Here is a 24,074-nt window from a genome sequence, read left to right as displayed (position 1 = left end):
ATGAGATTTCTAGCTTAAAGAAGATCTGGTTTGCTAGAAGAAACCTTACCAAATATGCCGCAAACAGGTAAATGCACATCCCGCTATTGCAGAGATGTGAATGCTGTCTAACATTACCCCAACATTTCATATTCCTGTGTCTGTTGTACATGTACTTGTATTAAGTAGTATCCTGTTCTCTTTGTATTGCTTCCTTTGTGTGAAACCCCTGGTGACCCTGCCAGCCCCCCTGCTTTCCTATTTTCAACAGACCACACTAGGCATGAGAGCACATCCTTCTCAGCGTGGTCAGTTTTTGGCTGTCCTGGGAGAACAGCCTGTCTGTCCTCCAATGATCAGACTTGTGCTGACATGCCCCCCTGCACAGCCCTGCACAGAAGATCAGGGTACTGCTCTTTCTCCATCCCCACCTCTCTAGGCCTCTTATGCAACCAAGAACTGAGATTATGTGGTCACTTATAAAAAAACAAAAAAAAAGGCATTTATACGTTTTTTTTACAGTATAAATACATAAATGTTTTGCCATTCATTGCTATTCTAAACTAAATGGATTGTTTTACAAGGTAAGCGTTCACATATACTTTAACTAAACCATTCTGCAGTATTCTCACTTTGTCCAGCATCAGGTGCAATAGTGCTGGATCCCCTCAGAGCCCACACTGAAAAAAAAAGCAGCTCTGAGATGATGGTGCCAAAACGGATCCACATAAGGATGTGTTCTGTCATCTTAATGTGTCAATTTTTTGCTGCATGTGTTCGTTTTTTTTTAATGTGGTTATCCTATAAAGAATAATGCTGTTTTTATAAAAAAGATGTTAATGCAATTAAATAAATTCCTAAACAACTGCCCCCAGTTGATAAAGGCCAACGTTTTTGTGAATACTACAATAATATACCGAAAGCATGAAACATCCAACTTGATTCTAGAATTTGCAGTATATAACCTATAATTCTTTATCTTCCAGGGTTGGGGATAAGTGTTGTGCATACAGACATAACACTGCCTTACCCTGAGCTGAGTTAGTAAATTGTCTGCAGTGTAGACTCCAAAGAATAATCATCTGCAGAGTGCCAAGGGTGACCTTCACTTTAGTATGGCACAGAGGTGTCTAAAATGCTGCTCACTTACCTATTTTAACTAGCTGGGTCATATCACCCCTGTAATTAAAAGGGAAGTTACAGGTGTTTATCATAAGCAATATAATTATTACTTTAAAATCCCTGGCGTAGAGACAAATGTATGGTATTGGAAATAACAGTTATTAATGTCAGCAGATTATTCTACAGGGAACCCAGAGAGGTCAGTGAATTACCTGCAGGCACTGTGGACCAATTTATTATTGATATGTTATACTCAGCAAAATGTGTTACTTTAAGCAATAAAATTCCCTGTTCAGATGAATCAGTCATTTGTTTCTTATTAGAAGTAATTACTAGTTTAAGAACAGCTGCACTTTCCTTCTTTCTGTTAATACAGTAAATACAGGTGCATCTTATAAAATTAGAATTCCATCAAAAAGTTAATTTATTTTGTTAATTCAATTTAAAAAGTGAAACTCAAATAGACTTATATAGATGAGTTACACACAGAGTGATATATTTTGAGCATTTCTTTCTTTTAATTTTGATGATTATTGCTTACAGATAGTGAAAACCCAAAATCCAGTAGCTCAGAAAATTAGAATATTACATAAGACAAATAAAAAAGAGGATTTTAATACAGAAATGTTGACTTACTGAAAAGTATGTCCATGTACAGCATAGTATGCACTTAATACTTGGTCTTGGCTCCTTTTGCATGAATTATTGCATCAATGCTGCATGGCATGGAGGCGATCAGCCTGTGACAATGCTGAGGTGTTATGGAAGCCCAGGTTGCTTTGATAGTGACCTTCAGCTTGTCTGCATTGTTGGGTCTGGTGTCTCTCATCTTCCTCTTGACAATACCCCACAGATTCTCTATGGGATTTAGGTCAGGTGAGTTTGCTGGCCAATTAAGCACAGTGATACCATGATCATTAACCAGGTATTGGTACTTTTGGAAGTGTGGGCAGGTGCCAAGTCCTGCTGGAAAATTAAATCAGCATCTCCATAAAGTTGGTCAGCAGAGGGAAGCATGAAGTGCTCTAAAATTTTCAGGTAGAGGGCAGTGCTGAATTTGGACTTGATAAAACACAGTGGACCAACACCAGCAGATGACATGGTTGCCCAAATCATTACTGACTGTGGAAACTTAACACTGGACCTCATGTAACTTGGATTCTGTGCCTCGCCACTCTTATTCAAAACTCTGTGACCTTAATTTCCAAATGAAATGCAAAATCTTCCACAGTCTGTGATGATTTTGGGAGCCATGTTATTGGCTGCAGTTGGTCAACTGTGTTTTATCAAATCCACAGTGAGCGCAGCCCTCTACCAGCAAATTCTAGAGCACTTCTTGCTTCCCTCTGCTGACCAGCTTTATGGAGATGCAGATTTCATTTTTCAGCAGGACTTGGCACCTGCCCGAACTGCCAAAAGTACCAATTCGTAGTCACATGATCATGGTATCACTTTGCTTGATTGGCCAGCAAACTCGCCTGACCTAAACCCCATAGAGAATCTGTGGGGTATTGTCAAGAGGAAGATGAGAGACACCAGACCTAACAATGCAAGCGAGCTGAAAGTCACTATTAAAGCAACCTGGGCTTCCATAATATCTCAGCAGTGTCACAGGCTGATTGCCTCCATGCCATGCAGTAATTCATGCAAAAGGAACCCCAACTAAGTAGTGAGGGCATACTATACTGTACATAGACATACTTTTCAGTAATCCAACATTTCTGTATTAAAAATCCTTTTTTTAATTGGTCCTATGTAATATTCTAATTTTTCTGAGATACTAAATTTTGAGTGAGAGAGATTGGACTGTACCAAAATTATATTCCATACATGTAAAAAACAAAACACAAACTAAGATAAATTTTACTTAAAAATACTACCACATTTAAACTTTCATATTTTTGGATAATAAAGTAGTATGGAAAAGGTTGTTGCATTATTGTTACTTTGAGAGCCAAAATATTCAATATTTCAGGATTTGGCAGGTAATCAGTATTGAAAATAAATTGGAATGGTAGACTTTCAAGAACGGCTCTGTATTCTCACTGAAGAAATAGTGGTGTAAACATTACATCATTGTATGATCATTGTAAAGCCATGAACTGTTCTAGTAACAGTTGTGCAGTGATGTTCGAATAGAGGTAATGTTGTAAAAAAAAATAAGTAGAGCCTCCTGACTAGCATGCAACCTGGTACAGACACAATGGAATTATGTGTTTTAGCTTTGGGTCTTTGTCCTCTGACATCTAGATTCTAGAGATACATTTGAATCCTGTGAACTTCTGTCTTTACACTCAAGTTTCGTAGATTTATGATCCTGCGAGAAGTTTATGTAAGTGGATCTGCTTTAGTTGGTGGTGTTCTAGTGGGGGGTGTTCATTCTTATTTGTGTCGTCCCTTGCTATAGCGCAAACATCAAATCTAAATCTAAACATTTTGTCACAGACATGCATATTTGTAGAAACTAGGATAGCACGGTGTGCAACAAGACTTCTCTGATGAAGGAGGACTGTTCTTAACCCCCAAAACTATTTGGAAGTTTTGTTTCAGCTTTATCTTGATTTTGGGTTAAACAATGTTCTTTTTAGACTCTAAGAACAGTGGCATGGCATTATTAAGGAACAGAATGGTTTATTGAGTATAGTAGCATGATATAGACACACAAATGACATTGTGAGATAGCAACCATGTAAGTAAACATACTTATACAGGTACGGTGCAATCAAGAATACATTGAGTCCACAGAGATGGAAACAAGATATTTCAAGGTATTTAAAGTACTGGTATCAATACAAGCCCATATAAGAATCCACTCCTATCTGTTAGATCAGGTCCCCTAGACAAAAGGAGCAATGCACCCCTAACCTTGTCCATGGCAGCCAAACCCTATCAAATTTCATAGGGCATTTCCTATTCATATACTCTAAGTCAACTTGGACATCAGCAATACAGCATTGATTGAGTTTTCCCATGAAACCACAGATAGGGGAGGCAGCAGCATTCCACTTACACATGAGTGCTTTCTTTGCATAATAGAGAAGGTACGATATCAAGAGTTTAGTGCAATTAGGCCTGTATACCCAAAAGCACCAGTTCAGAAAGGATCAGAAGAGACAGTTGTCGGCAGGCATTGATTAGACCTCCATCCAGAACCGTGTCACCCTAGGACAGCTCCAGAACATATGGAAGTAAGTCCCCATATCAGAATGTCAATGCACACAAATGGGGTCCCGTTGCGAATAAAGTCTGTGAAATCTCTGGGGGTGTAGTACACCCTATGAAGGAACTTAGTTTGAATGAGCTTATCTCTGGAGGAAATACCAATTTTGATCTATTCTCAAAGCAATCCTCCCAATCTTCCCTATCCAAGGAGGGGATGTCCACCTTCCAAGCCTCCCATAACCTCTCCATCTTAGGGGAATCAAGACTAAGTAGCACAAGGTAGAGGGAGGAAAGGGGCTTAGGCAGAGACTCCTGAGCTAAAAGCTCCTCAATAGGATCCATGGCCAGCATAGGGGGCTGTAAGAATTGGACACGGGCAGCATGCTGCAGCTGGAGGTAGCGAAAGAACATCCAGTAACCAAAATTTACTGAAGAGGTCCCTAAAAGACAGCAACCTGCCATGGCATAATATCCCGCAACACTTTGACATCAAATATTGCCCAAATTTGGTGGTCAGGGATTGATCTGAAAAGTACAAGGTTTGGTTTGCCATATAATGGTTGATAAGGGGACCATTGACCTGGTTTCAGAAAGCGTCTCCTAGCAGACATCTACACCCTGAGCGTCGCCCTGGTCTGATGCAGAAGGTCAGTGTATGCCTTAGGGCCTCTATATAACAAATTACCAGGCTCTTTAAGAGAACCTCCAGACACACTGCCACATTGGTTCAAGAACTAACAAACCACCAACGAACCGGGACCAAAATAGCAGCCCAGTAATATACCAGGAAATTAGGCAATGTCAACCCTCTGTATCTCACTGGAAGGAACAAAGTGGATTTTGCCAGATGTGGGAAAGCTCCCCTCCAGATAAAGGTGCATTACCACGATCCACCTCCCTAAAAAAGGAAGCAGGAATCCAGACTGGGCAATTATGAAAAATATAGTTAAATCTAGAGAGGAAAACCATCTTGATAAGGTTAATATGGCCCATCAGGTTAAGGGCCAGGGCCCCCCATGAGGAACGGCATGGCATTATTGAGTTTTTCTTCACCTTAGAATTCCACTCAGGGTGCTTTTGGCAACCCCTGGCAGATGAGAGATGTCATTGGGCTCTATCAACCAGACTTTGGAGATATTGGACCATAAAGACCAAGTATGCCACGTCTTGCATATTTTCCTTTGTTGCTGTAAAATGGTTCACTTTGCTTTGATTGCCTCCTCCCCAACACACACAGACAACCATCCCTCCTTTACAAAGTAGTGTCTTTTATTTATACTCTCCCCTTGTGAACAAATATTTTCTGCATCCATTTATTAGAGCCTTTTTGACCTCACTGTTCCTAAGACTGTAGACAATGGGGTTCAGCAAAGGAGTGGCCACATTATAGATAACTGAAACGAGTTTGTCACGCTCCAATGAGTAACTGGATTTGGGACGGACGTATGTGAAACTTCCAGTTCCATAAAATATGTTAACAATAATGAGATGAGCTGCACAGGTTGAAAACATTTTTCGTCTCCCTACATTGGATGTATTTTTCAAAATAGTAAGAATTATGTATACATAAGAGATAAGAATAAATACAAGGGGTCCGAGTCCTACAAAAACTGCACTCACTCCAAAGAGTATAGCCTCGTTTAGATAGGTATCAACACATGATAGCTTCAGCAAGGGTGGAATATCACAGAACAAATGGTTAATTTCATTGTCACAGTAAGGAAGGCGTATGATCAGGGTGGTATGGAGCATTGAGTGCAATAGGCTGCACAAGATTCCACCCAAAAGCAGTTTGTAACAGATTCCTTTCTTCATAATCAAGCTATAGTGTAATGGACGACAGATCGCTGCATATCGGTCATAAGCCATGATAGCCAAAAGAAAGCACTCTGCCCCCTCCAAGAAGACCACCATATAGAGCTGACCAATGCAGGCACTGAATGACAAATGGTTGTGATGTGATACCAAAATAACTAACATTAGTGGCACCGTGGCAGAAATATAGCATATGTCAATCATAGACAGGTAGCCTAAGAAAAAGTACATTGGGCTTTGTAAACTTGCATCCAGGTTTGTTACAATCATTATTAATAGGTTGCCAGATAAAGCCATTACATAGATATTAAACATTAACCCAAAAAGCAATAGGCGTTTTTCAGTTATTTCAGGAAATCCCAAAATAATAACTTCCCAAATAATACTTGTATTTGATTTTAACATGTTTTTCTTCTTTGGCTATCTGCCGAGAAAAACTGCAGAGAAGACTGTAAAAAAAAAAAATGTAATTAGTAAAGAGTGGAAAGTGGCATCTGAAAAAGTTCTACACACATTACACTATGAAAGATATTTAAGCAAATGCAAATGCAAAAACAAAACTTTAGGTCAACGCTGCAAAATGTTTCTGAATGGTAATGGTAGCCTGGTAACATATAGTACCATGAAAAAGTATTCACACCCCTTAAAAATGTTCCAGATTTTCTCATGTTACAACCAAAAATGTAAATTTATTTTTTGGGGATTTTATGTAATAGACCAACACAAAGTGGCACATAATTGTGAAGTAGAAGGAAAATGATTAATGGCTTTCAAAATGTTTTAAAATAAATAACTGAAAAGTGTGGCGTGCATTTGTATTCAGCCCCCTTTACTCCGATACCCCTAACTAAAATCTAGTGGAACCAATTGCCTTCAGAAGTCGCCTAATTAGTACATGCGATCCACTTGTGTGTAATTTAATCTCAGTATATATATAGCTGTTCTGTGAAGCCCTTAGAGGTTTTTTAGAGAACCTTAGTGAACAAACATCACCATGAAGGCCAAGGAACACACCAGACAGCTAAGGGATTAAGTTGTGGGGAAGTTTAAAGCAGGGTTAGGTTATCAAAAAATATCCCAAGCTTTGAACATCTCACAGAGTACTGTTCAATCCAGGCCCGGAATGGGACAAAAAATAGGCCCGGGCATTTTGGACTGAGCAGCCCGCGAGGGGGGGGGGGGGGGGCGGCGTTCGTCGGGATGGTTGATGACAGGATTTATTGTTCCAGGATGTGTGGATTCGATTACGGTACCTTTTTTAGTTTAATCTTCAATTTAGATCAGAGCTGCCATATGATGCTGTTTTTTTTATCTTACTTTAAATCCTGTTTTGATGGTTGAGTCCTAAAAATATTATGAAGCAGCACAAGATGAGGGTTACTCTAATCAAGGGGTAGACAACCTTTTTGGGTACAGTGTGCCGAAAAATGTTTTCAAAGAAATTGGGAGTGCCAGATACATAAAAAACAACTGTCAACTTCATATAAAGTAACTGCTGTAAACCGCTTGAATGATAGTAAGAAATCAAGTGAGTTTTGCACCTTCACAAATCAGATCACCCCAATTCCTGCACCATCACATCTCAGATCAGTCCCAATTTTTGCACCATCACACCTCAGATCAGTCCCAATTCCTGCACCTTCACACCTCAGATCAGTCCCAACTCCTGCACCTTCACACCTCAGATCACCCCAATTCCTGCACCTTCACACATCAGATCACCCCAATTCCTGCACTATCACACCTCAGATCACCCCAATTCCTGCACTATCACACCTCAGATCACCCCAATTCCTGCACCTTCACACCTTAGATCAGCCCCTGGTAGGTTGGCACTGGCAGCAACAACTTTATTCAAATCAGGATTTCTTCTGCAAATAGGCTAACCTGGCACTGGCAGGCATAATACTAGACTAGTACTATGCCTGGCTGCCAGTGCCAGGCCAGCCTATTTGCAAAATAAATCCTGATTTTAATTAAATTGTTGTTGCCAGTGCCGGCCTATTTGCAGAAGAAATCCTGATTTCTTTGAATAAAATTGTTGCTGCCAGTGCCAGCCCAGCCTATCTGCAAAAGAAATCCCTAAGTAGAAGTCACTCCTCTCTCCAGTCCTCCACTTACCTTGGGTGTGCTGTGCGGTGTGGCTGCAGAGTGTTCCCGCTGGACATAGTACAGGAGATGGTCAGAGACTGCAAACATGATACAAGAGATGGTCAGAGACTACGGACCTGATACAAGAGATGGTCAGAGACTGAGGACATGATACAGGAGATGGTCAGAGACTGAGGACATGATACAGGAGATGGTCAGAGACTGAGGACATGATACAGGAGATGGTCAGAGACTGAGGACATGATACCGGAGATGGTCAGAGACTGCGGACATGATACAGGAGATGGTCAGAGACTGAGGACATGATACAGGAGAAGGTCATAGACTGCAGACATGATATAAGAGATGGTCAGAGACTGCAGACATAATACAAGAGATGGTCAGAGACTGCGGACATGATACAGGAGATGGTCAGACACTGAGGACATGGTACAGGAGAAGGTCAGAGACTGCAGACATGATACAAGAGATGGTCAGAGATTGCAGACATGATACAAGAGATGGTCAGAGACTGCAGATATGATACAAGAGATGGTAAGAGACTGCAGACATGATACAAGAGATGGTCAGAGACTGCAGACATGATACAAGAGATGGTCAGAGACTGCAGACATGATACAGGAGATGGCCAGAGACTGCAGACATGATACAGGAGAGACTGCAGATGTGATACAAGAGAAGGTCAGAGACGGAGGATATGATAGAAGATAGAAGGACACTAGGGGGGCCGGAGAGCACAGGGAAAGCAGATAGCACTGGAGGAGCTGAAGGGCAAGGGGGGGACTGGAGAGAATTAAGGGGGGGGGGTTTGGAAAGCATTGCAGGGGGGTTGGAAGGCGCAGGGTGTGGATAGCACTGGGGGCGGGCGGGCAGGGAAAACCAGGGCGATGGAGAGCATGGGGGGGGACTGGAGAGCACTGGGGGGGGGACTGGAAATCACTTAGGGGGGAGCCAGGCAGCACAGGGGGGTGGAGAGCACTGGGGGAGCCAGAGAGCATTGGGGGAGATGAAAAGCACTGTGGGGACTTGAAAAGAACGGGGGGCTAAGGAGCACAGGGGGGGCTAAAGAGCACTGGGGGGGTTAAGAGCACTGGGGGGCTAAGAGCACTGGGGGAGGGTTAAGAGCACTGGGGAGGGGGGCTAAAGGCAAAAGGGGTTCCAACATGCTACTAGCCAGGTGTACCTAATAAAGGGGCTGGTGAGTGTATATGCATGCATGTGCAAACAGACCAAGTAGCACCCCTCAATTCACCCCTTGATCTCACACACCTCGGAGTGCCACCAGATGGAACAAAAGGTAGGAATACCCCATGACACCCAGGGGTGGATCCGAGACGGTGCCAGGCCCAATGCAGAGGAGGTCTACAGACAGATGTATGCAGCTAAATGGCTGTGTGAAGGAGGCCTATGGCTTCATTTAGATGTGTGGTTGAGCACATCACTTATAGATATGAATGAGACTGCCAGCACGGGGAACACCTGTACGTCCCTGTGTGGATACAAATGGCTCTCTACGTGGCATGGATTAAGAACGTCGCCTTACATCCCGTGATGTATCCCTGCAATGATGCAGTCTTACACTAGAAACTATCCAACATGTTTTTAGCCAATGGGGACCTTTCACAAATGCTTTGTGAACATGTGCAATGCAGCGTACTTGTTCAGCAAAACTGGGGTGAGATGTCGTCAAATCACCTCAAGCCAATCACCCCTGAAGAGCGATCTGAACGTGAATTGCTCATCAGAGGAGCGGTGGATTTACACACAGGTCTGAACCTGGCCACACATGGTCACATTTTGATCTGTCCAATATAAAGAATGTCCCAACATTATAGTATGAGGTCCTGTCTATCCATCCAATTGCAATGACAGGCATACTGAGATTGTAGGCTGCGGGCAGCAATGTGTATAATGGATGTGACATGGTACATGACTGGTCGGCCAGATGTGCTGATGACAGATGGGAGAGGTCGGTGCTCTCACACACACTATGTAGGTCATGTCCAGGGCTCAGGTGATCGCATACAGTCAGTGCTCCAGAATGACAGGCAGATGGCTCATCCAGGAGCGGGGGCCCGCTGGGAATTGTAGTTCGAATCCTTGCATGGCTCTCAGAGTGGCGCTGTGTGCAGACTACATTTCCCAGCACGCAGTGCGGCCCGGCCAGCCCAGGATGAATGGAAGTAGTGTGATCAGTGTGCCCTCCTCCCCCGGCCGTGCATAGCACTCAGTCCCGGTGACCGGCCTAAGCTCCGCACATGACCGCACATCGCCGGGGCCCTCCCCCCACCTGGGTGACACATCACATATCGAGCAGGACACCGGCGCAGCGGGAGCAAACACACTTACATACTTCAGGCAGGAACATACTTCTCTTGACTTAAGTTCCGGCTCCGCGGCCAATCAGCCTTCTGCTCAGGGGGTTGTGACTCACACAGCCCCCTGAGCAGAAGGCTGATTGGCAGCGGAGCCAGTGTAGCTGGCAAGTACAGCGGCCGCGGTCACTGCAGTGAGGGAAATGAACGTCTGACTTCTACTGTGAGGAGTCGGACTGAGTGAGAGCCGATGCCCGGTGTGCCCGATGGTCAGTCCAGCCCTGGTTCAATCTACTACTGCAAACCTACAAAGACATGACCGTCTACCTAAACTTACAGCCCGGGCAAGGAGAGCATTAATAAGCAGAAATAAATAAAAAGTAAAAAAAAAAAAAGGCCATAATGAGATCACAATGCACAACGCTATACTAAGAAAGAATAGTAAAATAAATGGATTTTTAATACATCCTTACCTGTAAAATCCATTTCTTAAAGTACATCATGGGACACAGAGCCATAAATCATAACATATGGGTTATATAGCCACCTACAGGTGAAGGACACTGGCAACCAATCAGATAGGGTGTACCCCTATATAACCCCTCCCACAAGGAAGTGCCTCAGTTTTGTAGCAAGCAATAAAGACCCCATAAAAGAGGGGAGGAACCTCTGTGTCCCGTGATGTATCTCAAGAAATTGATTTTACAGGTGAGTATGTATTAAAAATCCCTTTTTCTTTTCATACATCATGGGACACAGAGACATAAATCTTAACATTTGAGATGTCCCAAAGCAATGCATCTGAGGGGAAAAATAAAGCCATCAGACAACAAAAAGGACTACGCCGCTGCCTGCAGAACACTGTGGCCAAATGTAGATTCCTCTTGGGTCTCAACATCCGAGTGAACGTATGCACCGACGACCAGGTCGCAGCCTTGCAAACCTGAGCCATAGAGGCTTAAAGGCAAAGTGCCCAAGAGGCACTTACTCCTCTGGTAGAATGTGCCTTTACAGGAAAAAGGTGGAACCTTCCCTTCTAAATCATACCCTTGGGTAATAACCTGGTGAATCCATTGAGAAATCGCCCTTCTGGCAGCACAATCAAGATCACGGTTTTACGAATATGAGCTGATCTTTACAAGTAAAATTTAAGTGCACACATTACATCAAGAGAGTGCAATAACTTTTCCTCCTCTGAGTGAGGATCTGGAGAAAAGGAAGGCAGTAAAATGTCCTGATTCAAATGAAAGGCAGACACTACCTTGGGCAAAAAACCTAAGTGTGGGCATAGAATCACCCTATCTTGATGGAAAATCAAGAATGGCTCTTTACAAGAAAGAGCTGCTAGTTCCGATACCCTTCTAGCCGAAGTTATCACAATCAAAAAGACCAGTTTCCTGGTCAAAAGAACCAGGGGAACCTGCCCCATGGGCTCAAAGGGCTTTTTTTGTAAAACTGCCAGTACCAAATTTAAATACCAAGGACATAATGGTGGCTTCACAGATGGAAGCAAACGTAACATTCCCCGGATGAAGGTCTGAACCAACAAATGGGAAGCGATCGGTTCTTGGAAGAAAACCAATAAGGCTGAAATGTAATAGTGCTCAAGGCTAATTTCATATCTACCTCTGCTTGAAGGAAAGCTAGAATTCTCCTGATGATATATTGCAGGGATGCCATTTCCTGGCTTCACACCAGGTAATGTAGGATTTCCAGACCCTGTAATAAATGTTTCCAGAGACTGGTTTCCTAGCATTTATCAGGGTATAAACTGCAGGGCCAGATACACCCCCTTCAAGATTAAGGGTTTAATAGCCAAGCTGTCAAATTTTGAGACTGTACAGCAGGGTGGAATATCGGACCTTGAGAGAGTAGGTCCGGACGCAGTGGAAGGGCCCAAGGTCTTGTCACTCCCAACATTTAGATTTGTGCATGCCAAACCCTCCTCAGCCATGCTGGAGCTACCAGGATTACTGGTTTCCCCTCTAGCTGGATCCTGCGAAACCGACGCGGTCTAAGCTGCACCGGAGGAAAGGCATAAATCAGGGAATACTCCTACCAAGGAGTCACTAAAGCATCCACTCCGGCTGCGAGTGGATCCCTGGTCCTGGACACAAATCTCTTCAACTTGTTGTTGAACCTGGATGCCAAAAGATCTATGTCTGGGACCCCCAGCGTAAGCAGATTGGTTGAAAATTCTCGGGATGTAAGGACCATTCCCCCGGAAACATCTGTTGACGATTCAGAAAATCAGCCTGCCAGTTCTCTATTCCTGAAATAAAAACTGCTGTCAGGCATGGCACAAACTTCTCTGCCCAGGACAGGATGATATCCACCTCTTTCTGGGCTGACTGACTCTTTGTGCCTCCTTGATGGTTAATATAAGCCACAGCTGTTGCATTTTCAGATTGCACCCTGACAGGGTGACCCCGAAGTCTGGGCGTCCAGTATTTGAAAGCCCGACTGACTGCTCGGATTTCAGAATGTTGATGGGGAGACCTCTCTCTACCTAAGACCATTTCCCCTGGATAGTGGCTTCCCCCAGAACCGCTCCCCAGCCAGAGAGACTGGCATCTGTAGTCACCACCTTCCAGGTTACTGCAAGAAAGGATTTCTGGTCACCAACCACCAATTCAGACTCTGACGTACTCTTGGTACGAAGCCGATCGATCTATGAGTCATAGATCGTCCAGATATCCTAATACAGATATCCCTTGGGACCTTAGAACAGCCAATACTGGAGCTAGGATCATTGTGAACACTCTTGGAGCCGTGGCTAACCCGAAGGGCAGGGCCACAAACAGAAAAATTACGGTTTTCTATTGCAAAGAGTAGAAACCTTTGATGAGACTAGACTATAGGCACGTGAAGATATGCATCCTTGATGTCTATGGATGCTAGAAATTCCTCTCCCTGCAGTGAGGCTATGAATGAATGAAATGACTCCATATGGAAAGTACAAATGTTCAGAAACTGGTTTAGAGCTTTGAGATCCAGAATAGGTCTCACATTCCCGTTTGGTTTGGGAATTATGAACAGGTTTTAGTAAAAACCCCTGAACCTTTCGTTCTCCGGGACATCCGTTCTCACTCTTTGGGCCCTCAGCTGGTCCAACGCCAGAAAGAGAGATCTCCTTTTTAGGAGATCTGTCGGTATACTTGACTTTACAAACCAAGGATGCAGGTACACCCAAAATTCCATTTTGTACCCCTGCGAGATGGGGGAGATAACCCAGTTGTCTTGGATTGTTTCCACCCAAACCTTTGAGAACTGAAGCAGCCTTCCCCCCACCCAAGTGAGTGGGGGCGCCCCTTCACAGTATAGGCTTAGAAAAAGACTTGGATGATCTCTGGGCCCAGGGCTTTTTCTGACCCTGCCCTGAAGGCTTGGTTCCGGACCCAGATGGCTGAGGCCGTTGACACTGTCTGGAATTAGAAGCACTGGGGAACTTAAAAGAAGGACGATTGCTCTTTCCTCTTTTTAGGTAGCAACGTACTATTCCCCCCCTGAGATCTTTTGGATATACTTATCCAGATCGTCACCAAAAAGGCGTTCTCCTTGAAAAGGGAAGCCAGCCACTTTTTAGGTGGCAATTCCGCAGACCAGCTCTTTAACCAAAGGATTCTGTGCATTTGCACTGTCATGAGAGCAAACCGTGACATTTGCCTCATGGAGTCTGAAAGAGCATCCACTGATAAACGCAAAGTGCGAGGTAAATCTGACAGATCTTCCACAGACTCTCCTTGAGAAGGAACTGTCTTGGACACTCGCTTCATATGGTCTTTTATAGACTGACAAACTCCTATGGCCACTACTGCTGCGTGTATTGCAGAGGAAGCTTTCAATAAAGATTGCAACTTTTTATCTGCTGGATCTTTAAAAACCTGGGCATTATCCAGAGGGCAGGTTAAACTCTTGTTAACTGAAAGAAATGGCAGCATCCACAGTGGGTATATTCCATTTCTTAGTAAACTTTTCCTCCATATGATACAATAATGAAAACCTCTTAGGAGGAACAAAAATCCTATCAGGATTATCCAAATCATTATACATTTCTTGCTCCAAGAGCGGATACGTGGGAAATGTCCGAGGACTATGAGGAGGGCGCAATGAGCCTAGAGAGAAAAAAGAGACTTCAACTATCTTTAAATTTGTATCCAGACTGGACCATTTCAGTAAGAGACTGAACCAACAATCTCTGGGTTTAAGAGGCTGATAAAGACTCCTCTGACATACCCTCCACATACTCTGACCAATCCTGAACTGATTCAGGGGGTGGCTCAGGTTAGGGGGATCTATCACGTTTCCTCCCTAATTGAGATGCTGCAATCATGCCTGCAATCTTAACCTCAAGGCTTGCTAATGCCAATGCCAAATCGTCCCTAGTGACGTAGGTTGTGGCAGAAGCACCTGGAGTAGCTACTATGCCTGACTACTGTAATGGCTCAGATTGGCTAATCGCCTCTGGCTCTTCAGGGGGAGTGGACACAGAGTAAGCAGATCCGCCCTTATAAGGATGCACTTTATGCACAAACCCTCCTCATCTCTACCAATACCTCCTCAATACATCATACCTTCAAAGTGGTCCAATCAATTTTAAATTTTAAATTTTTGAATCTTTGTCTCATTTCTAATTTTTACATTTTTAATCTATATAAAGATATCTTTTTAATTAATAAAGTAAGCATTTTTAATTCACTCACACTAGACATCGGCCCATATTGCACATACTTTTTATGCACTTTCAAGCACTTTCTGTTTGCACACAAAGCACAATTCTTGCACCGCTATTATTATTACTTAAGAATAGGGTTGAGCGAACACGGACTGTATTATTCGTGTTCGTACCGAATAATTGGATTTTTGTTACCCGAACACGGACCCGAAAACTTTACTGTATATTCGGGTAAAAATCCATGTTCGGTCGTTTTATTTCCGGGTTTTGCATGCATTGGCGCGCTTTTCATGGCGGGCTTTCAACAGCCAATCAACAAGCGTTTAACTGGTGTGCCTAAGCCATCCCAGCCATGCCTACAAATGTATTAGTAGCTGTGATTGGCCGTCTGAAGCATGTGACCAAGTCTTTATAAGTTCGAGGCAGCGCCGCTGCGGTGTCATTCTGCTGTTTAGTTCAGGTACAGAGCACACATCAACGTGCTGGTTGCTGATTAGGGACAGGAAAAAAAAAACATTTGTGTCCGGATAGAATTGAGGGACAGGTCGGAGTGTGTTAGGCAGGGCGAGTTGTAGGCATTTTAGGGCGAGGCTGCTGCTGATTTTTAGTGTCAGTGTGTTCTACAAACTACAATTGATATTTCTGTGTGGGGTGGGGTTTGCAGTCACCCGATCTACGATCATCATCTTATCAATCCTTTTAGGGAGAGAGTCTGCTGATTTTTAGGGTCAGTGTGTTCTACAAACTACAATCGATATTGCTGTGTGGGGTGGGGTTTGCAGTCACCCGATCTACGATCATCATCTTATCAATCCTTTTAGGGAGAGAGTCTGCTGATTTTTAGGGTCAGTGTGTTCTACAAACTACAATCGATATTGCTGTGTGGGGTGGGATAGGAGATAGGCAGGTGTCAGTGGTCCACATCCATTTTGCTGTGTGTGGGCTGCTGTGAACACAATCTTTTTGGGGTGCAGTGAACACAATCTTTTTGGGGTGCAGTGAACACAATCTTTTTTGCCCACTGAGGAGGAGAGAGAAAAGTATTTTTCTATCAGTCACTGTGTGCAGCATTTTTCCTTCAGCTGTGCTGTGCTGACTGATCATACACTGCTGTGTTCAGTTCACATGTGCTATTATTGAGTGGTTTCAAAAATCATACACTTTTTTTCTATTCCACTATTCAATATACAGCCTTGGGTTAAAAAAAATTTAATTGTGGCCTGCAGCAGAGCTGAATGATATTTGGGGTTTTTGGGGTTCATCTCATACTTCTGAAGATTTGAGGGTGCTGCCTGTTCCAAACTCCTCCTACTCCTCATCCAGCCTTTTAGGGGTACAAACAATAGTAATTGGGGCCTAGTGTGCTTCTGTACGTGTGAGATACATACACTTTTTTTGATCATATTTTCTATTCCGCTATTCAATAAAAACCTTTGGGGATCAGTTAAATTGCGGGATAGTCTGTGTTGGTACGTGTGAGATCCACCTTTCCAAGTTTTTGGGGTTCATCTCATACTTCTGAAGATTTGAGGGTGCTGCCTGTTCCATACTCCTCCTACTCCTCATCCAGCCTTTTAGGGGTACAAACAATAGTAATTGGGGCCTAGTGTGGTTTTGTACGTGTGAGATACATACACTTTTTTTGATCATATTTCCTATTCCGCTATTCAATAAAAACCTTTGGGGATCAATTAAATTGCGGGATAGTCTGTGTTGGTACGTGTGAGATCCACCTTTCCAAGTTTTTGGGGTTCATCTCATACTTCTGAAGATTTGAGGGTGCTGCCTGTTCCAAACTCCTCCTACTCCTCATCCTGCCTTTAGGGGTACAAACAATAGTAATTGGGGCCTAGTGTGCTTCTGTACGTGTGAGATACATACACTTTTTTTGATCATATTTCCTATTCCGCTATTCAATAAAAACCTTTGGGGATCAATTAAATTGCGGGATAGTCTGTGTTGGTACGTGTGAGATCCACCTTTCCAAGTTTTTGGGGTTCATCTCATACTTCTGAAGATTTGAGGGTGCTGCCTGTTCCATACTCCTCCTACTCCTCATCCAGCCTTTTAGGGGTACAAACAATAGTAATTGGGGCCTAGTGTGGTTTTGTACGTGTGAGATACATACACTTTTTTTGATCATATTTTCTATTCCGCTATTCAATAAAAACCTTTGGGGATCAATTAAATTGCGGGATAGTCTGTGTTGGTACGTGTGAGATCCACTTTTCCAAGTTTTTGGGGATCATCTCATACTTCTGAAGATTTGAGGGTGCTGCCTGTTCCAAACTCCTCCTACTCCTCATCCTGCCATTAGGGGTACAAACAATAGTAATTGGGGCCTAGTGTGCTTCTATACGTGTGAGATATATACACTTTTTTTGATCGTATTTCCTATTCCGCTATTCAATAAAAACCTTTGGGGATCAATTAAATTGCGGGATAGTCTGTGTTGGTACGTGTGAGATCCACCTTTCCAAGTTTTTGGGGTTCATCTCATACTTCTGAAGATTTGAGGGTGCTGCCTGTTTCAAACTCCTCCTACTCCTCATCCTGCCTTTAGGGGTACAAACAATAGTAATTGGGGCCTAGTGTGGTTTTGTACGTGTGAGATACATACACTTTTTTTGATCATATTTCCTATTCCGCTATTCAATAAAAACCTTTGGGGATCAATTAAATTGCGGGATAGTCTGTGTCGGTACGTGTGAGATACACCTTTCCAATTTTTGGGGCGCATCTCATACTGCCGAGGATTTGAGGGTGCTTCAGTCTGCCTCCTGCCTGTTCCGAACTCCTCCTACTCCTCATCCTGCCTTTAGGGTGCAAAAAATTGTAATCGGGGCCTAGATTGTGTTTGCACGTGTGAGATACACCGTTTTGTAAAATTTGTCCTATTCCGCTATTCAATATACACCCTGTTTGAGTGTAAAAAATTAAATTGCGGGATAGTCTGTACCGGTACATGTGAGATACACCTTTTTAAATTTGTTTGGCGCATCTCCTTCTACTGCCGAGGATTGCAGGGCGCTTCAGTTTGGCTCCTGTTCCCAACTCCTCCTACTCCTCTTCCTCATCCTGCCTTTAGGGTTCCAAAAATTGTAATCGGGGCCTAGTTTGTGTTTGTACGTGTGAGATACACCGTTTTGTAAAATTTGTCCTATTCCGCTATTCAATATACACCCTGTTTGAGTGTAAAAAATTAAATTGCGGGATAGTCTGTATCGGTAAATGTGAGATACACCTTTTTAAATTTGTTTGGTGCATCTCCTTCTACCGCCGAGGATTGCAGGGCGCTTCAGTTTGCCCCCTGTTCCCAACTCCTCCTACTCCTCTTCCTCATCCTGCCTTTAGGGTACAAAAAATTGTAATCGTGGCCTAGTCTGTGTTTGTACGTGTGAGATACACCGTATTATAACATTTTTCCTATTCCGCTATTCAATATACACCCTTTTGGAGTGTAAGAAAATTAAATTACGGCATAGTCTGTATCGGTACGTGTGAGATACACCTTTTAAATTTGTTTGGCGCATCTCCTTCCACCGCCAAGGATTGCAGGGCGCTTCAGTTTGCCTCCTGTTCCCAACTCCTCCTACTCCTCTTCCTCATCCTCCCTTTAGGGTACAAAAAATTTTAATCGGGGCCTAGTCTGTGTTTGTACGTGTGAGATACACCGTTTTTTTTATCCTTTTTCCTATTCCGCTATTCAATATACACCCTTTTGGGGTAAAAAACATTAAATTGCGGCATAGTTTGCATATATGACTGTCAGATACACCCGTGCGATACTGTTGTTGTTTTGTTCCGCTATTCAATAAACACCTTTCTAGGGCAAGATCATAAATTACAGAAATATGAGGAGACCGTCAAATAGGGGCCGTGGCCTGGGTCGTGGTGCTGCTGGTAGAGCTCCTGTTGCAAGGAGAGGACGTGGTCGATCTGTGCCAGCTACACACACAAGTGAAATACCTTCCACAAGTGTGAGTAGGCGACAGAACCTGCAGCAGTATTTGGTAGGGCATAATGCGCCTCTAGACGTGATGAGGCCTGAAGAAGTACAGGCAATAGTAGATTGGGTTGCTGACAGTGACTCCAGTTCCTTCACATTGTCTCCCACCCAGTCTACTGCAGAAAGGTCAGAGTTGGCACCTGCAGCCAATGTCCAACCGTCTTTCACCTCACCCCCTTGGAAATCAGGCAAGCAGTCTGAGCCCCAATCCATACAGCAGTCTCTTATTCTTTTTAAAGACTCTGTCAGCAGGGTTTCCCAGGGCCATCCACCTAGCCCTGCCCCAGAAGTGGAAGAGATTGAGTGCAGCGATGCCCAACCACTTATTTCTCAAGATGAGTACATGCAAGGACCATCGCAGCACGTCTCCGATGATGACGAAACGCAGGTGCCAACTGCTGCGGCGTTCAGAATTGTGGAGACCGACAAGGAGGGCAGGGGTGAAGACTGGGTGGAAGATGATGTGGAGGACGATGAGGTCCTCGACCCCACATGGAATGAACGTCATGCAGGGGACCTGAGTAGTTTGGAGGAAGAGGCGGTGGTCGCACAGAGCCACCAGCACAGCAGAAGAGGGAGCAGAGTGCAGAAGCGGAGCGGCGTGCCCTAGACACTACGCCTGCTACTGCCCAACGCAGCAAGGGAACGAGCGCACCAAAGTCAGCTCAAAGGAGTTCTCTAGCGTGGAAGTTCTTTAGAAAATGTGCTGATGACAGGACACGAGTGGTTTGCACCCTGTGCAATCAGAGCCTGAAGCGAGGCATAAACCTTCTCAACCTGAGCACAACCTGCATGATCAGGCATCTAAGTGCAAAGCACGAGCTGCAGTGGAGTAGACACCTTCAAAACCAAGAAACCTCTCTGGCTCATCCTGCTTCCTCTTCTGCTGCAGTCTCGGCCGCTCCAGCCACATCTGTAGTGATACCGGCACCTGCCACCCCGCAAACAGATGATCTGTCAGCAACACCACCACCTGGGTCACCAACCATCTCCACAATGTCCCGTGGAAGCGTTCAGCTTTCCATCTCCCAAACACTTGAGAGGAAGAGGAAGTACCCCCCTACCCACCCTCGATCCCTGGCCCTGAATGCCAGCATTTCAAAATTATTGGCCTTTGAAATGCTGTCATTCCGTCTGGTGGAGACGCACAGTTTTAAAAACCTTATGTCGGTGGCTGTCCCACAGTACGTCGTGCCAAGCCGCCACTACTTTTCCAGGCAAGCCATCCCTTCCCTGCACAACCAAGTGGGGGAAAAAATCAGGTGTGCACTGCGCAACGCCATCTCTGGCAAGGTCCACCTAACTACCGATACGTGGACCAGTAAGCACGGTCAGGGGCGTTATATCTCCCTAACGGCACACTGGGTAAATGCAGTGGCGGATGGGCCTGAGGCAGATAGCAATTTGGCGCATGTCCTTCCTGTTATATTCTCCGTGTTGTGAGAGACACAGGACTCTGGTCTGGAACAACGGTTGTTTATTCAGGACTCACTGTACAGCATTACAGGACAGCTCTGCATATCAATACATCTCTGCATGTGTCTAAAGATGGCCACTCTGCCCCTTGACCCTTGTCATCACTCCTGGGTGGAGCCAGCCTTAAAGTGACAGTACATGTGAAACCCTTCAGGTATAACACTTCCACCACCGAGGATTGCAGGGCGCTTCAGTTTGCCTCCTGTTCCTAACTCCTCCTACTCCGCTTCCTCATCCTCTACCGCCTCCTCATCCGGACAGCGTAACACCTTCACCACCAACTTCAGCACGGCCAGGGGTAAACGACAGCAGGCAGTTTTAAAACTTGCCTGTTTGGGGGACAAACCACACACCGTGCAGGAGTTGTGGAGGAGCATGGAACAGCAGACAAATGAGTGGTTGCTGCCAGCGAGCCTCAAGCCCGGCCTGGTGGTGTGCGATAACGGGTGAAATCTCATAGCAGCTCTGGGCCTAGCCGGTTTGACGCACATCCCTTGCCTGGCGCATGTGCTGAATTTGGTGGTTCAGAGGTTCCTTAAAAACTACCCCGATATGTCAGAGCTTCTGCAGAAAGTGCGGGCCGTCTGTGCACACTTTCGGCGTTCTCACCCTGCTGCTGCTCGCCTGTCAGCGCTGCAGCGTAACTTCGGCCTTCCCGCTCAACGCCTCATATGTGACGTGCCCACAAGGTGGAACTCCACCTTGCACATGCTGCAAAGACTGTGCGAGCAGCAGCAGGCCATAGTGGAGTTTCAGCTGCAGCACGCACGCGTGAGTCGCTCTGCGGAACAGCACCACTTCACCACCAATAACTGGGCCTCCATGCGAGACCTGTGTGCCTTGTTGCGCTGTTTTGAGTACTCCACCAACATGGCCAGTGCCGATGACGCCGTTCTCAGCTTAACTATCCCACTTCTATGCCTCCTTGAAAAAACAATTCGGGAGATGATGCAAGAGGATGTGGCACAGGATGAGGAGGAGGAGGAGGAGGATGAAGAGGTAACATTTCCAAGGCTTTCAGGGCAGTCATTCGCAAGGGGCTCCGAGGGTGGGTTCCTGCACACACAAACGCCAGGGACACAATTGTCCAGCAGGGGCACAGTTCTGGAGGATGAGGAGGAGGAGCTGGAGGAGGAGATGGAAGCATGATCACAGCAGGGTGGCACCCATTCCAGCTCATGGCCATAACTGGTGCGTGGCTGGGGGGATACAGAGGACACGGACGATACACCTCCCACAGAGGACAGCCTTTCGTTGCCTCTGGGCAGCCTGGCACACATGAGCGATTACATGCTGCAGTGTCTCCACAACGACCGCCGAGTTGCCCACATTCTAACTTGTGCTGATTACTGGGTGGTCACGCTGCTGGATCCCCGTTACAAGGACAACGTACCGTCCTTAATTCACTCACTGGAGCGCGATCGCAAGATGCGCGAGTACAAGCGCACGCTGGTAGACGCGATGCTGCTGGCATTCCCACCTGACAGCGGGGCCACTGTGGAAGCACAAGGCAGAGGAGGAGGAGAAGGAAGAGGTCGCCAACGCAACCAGGGCACCGCCAGCACCTCAGAAGGCAGGGTTAGCATGGCCGAAATGTGGAAAATCTTTGTCAGCACGCCACAACAAACAGCAGCACCAGCAGCTCATATGGAACGTCTTAGCAGGAGGCAGCATTTCACCAACATGGTGGAGCAGTATGTGTGCACACGCCTAGACGTACTGAATGAGGGGTCTGCCCCCTTCAACTTCTGGGTCTCCAAGTTGGGCACATGGCCTGAGCTTGCCCTTTACGCCTTAGAGGTGCTGGCGTGCCCTGCAGCCAGTGTATTATCTGAACGGGTATTTAGCACGGCTGGGGGCGTTATCACAGACAAGCGCAGCCGCCTGTCCAGAGACAATGTGGACAAGCTCACGTTCATTAAAATGAACCAGGCATGGATCCCACGGGACTTTTCCGTACCTTGTGCAGAATAGCGATGGATACCGACCTTACCCAGCCATTGTTCCATTTTTGCTCTTTCTCACTCTTTTGGGGTGTACCCTCACTTAAAATTTGTGAAAAGAAGTAGTGTTGGCTACCTCGTCCTCCTCAGGGCCAGATTAACGTAGGGGCTATTGGAGCTGCAGCTCCAGGCCCCTTCCTTTATATAGGCCCCGGGTTGGCCATATTCACTGTTACCGCTCTTCTGTCACTTGTAAACACAGAAGTCTGGCTTCTATGCTCGCTTCCCCAGGCAGCTCCCTCAGAACCTCCCCACACAGCACGAAGGCCGGACAAGGAGGGACAGTTGCCGATGCATGGATGTGTTTATGGGCTTCAGAGACAGCATCCCATCTTGAATTAGGCATGCATGGCTGCACCCTTCCTCCTCTGGGTGCATGCCAAGGCACGGCCCTTAAGGCCCTTCAAAATCCTCAGCACCAAGCCCATGATGCTCTTAATCCGGCCCTGGTCCTCCTCCACCGCCGCTTCCACCTACACCGCCCAGCCTATGTGTGCGCAGCCTATTGCATTAGGGTGTGCACCCCAAAGTTTAAATACACATGCATGTGTTTGCCTACATGTACATGGCCCCGATACATTACTCTCCCTGCTGGCAAAGTGAAATAGAGCAGAGCAGGTCCGAGGGAGATCTTTCCCATCTCCTCACTGGCAAACAGAGCGATAATGCTATGTGCCCTAGGTGATTAGGGTGTGCCCAGGCACATCCGGCACACCCTGTGCGCACGCCTATGAGACCGCCACATCCACCACCACCTCAACCTCCCTCCTACTCCATATGGGCCTCGTCCTTCAGAGATGAAGAACATTGTTTTATTTTTCTGTTTTTTTTTGTTGTTTTAAGTTATTTCCCTATCCACATTTGTTTGCAGAGCACTTGCCATGCTCTTAACTACGTTTTGCTGCCATTTGCAGCACTCTAGCCCTTTCCATTGGTGTTTTAGAGCCATTTTAGTGCCTGAAAGTTCGGGTCCCCATTGACTTCAATGGGGTTCGGTGTCCGGGAAAAGTTCGGGAAAAGTCAAGGACACGGACCCGGACTTTTTTTTAAAGTTCGGCCGAACCCGCCAAACACGGACATCCAGGTGTCCGCTCAACTCTACTTAAGAAGTATGACTCCAGCAATGCAAATGGAACCCGCTGTCTAAGGAAGTTCACATGATGGAAAAAAAGAGCCTACCGTACCCATAATACATTGACCTGTAATAAAGGGCTTCAAGGTACCAATATGGCCGCCGCATGACTTCAAAACAGGTTACAAGTTACAATATGGCGGATGTAAACAATAAGGTCACTAGGATATGGAGACCTATATAAGCAACGGCAGTACGTAGAATGGCACCGCCCCAGATGACGTCGCAGTGACGAAACGCGCAGAGCGGCAACACAGCATCATTCGTCACTTCC

Source organism: Pelophylax lessonae (genome assembly GCF_965119305.1).
Source record: "Pelophylax lessonae genome assembly, chromosome: 1".
Lineage (NCBI taxonomy): Eukaryota > Metazoa > Chordata > Amphibia > Anura > Ranidae > Pelophylax > Pelophylax lessonae.
The sequence above is the reverse complement of the archived record's forward strand: the minus strand, read 5'-3'. Positions refer to the sequence as shown.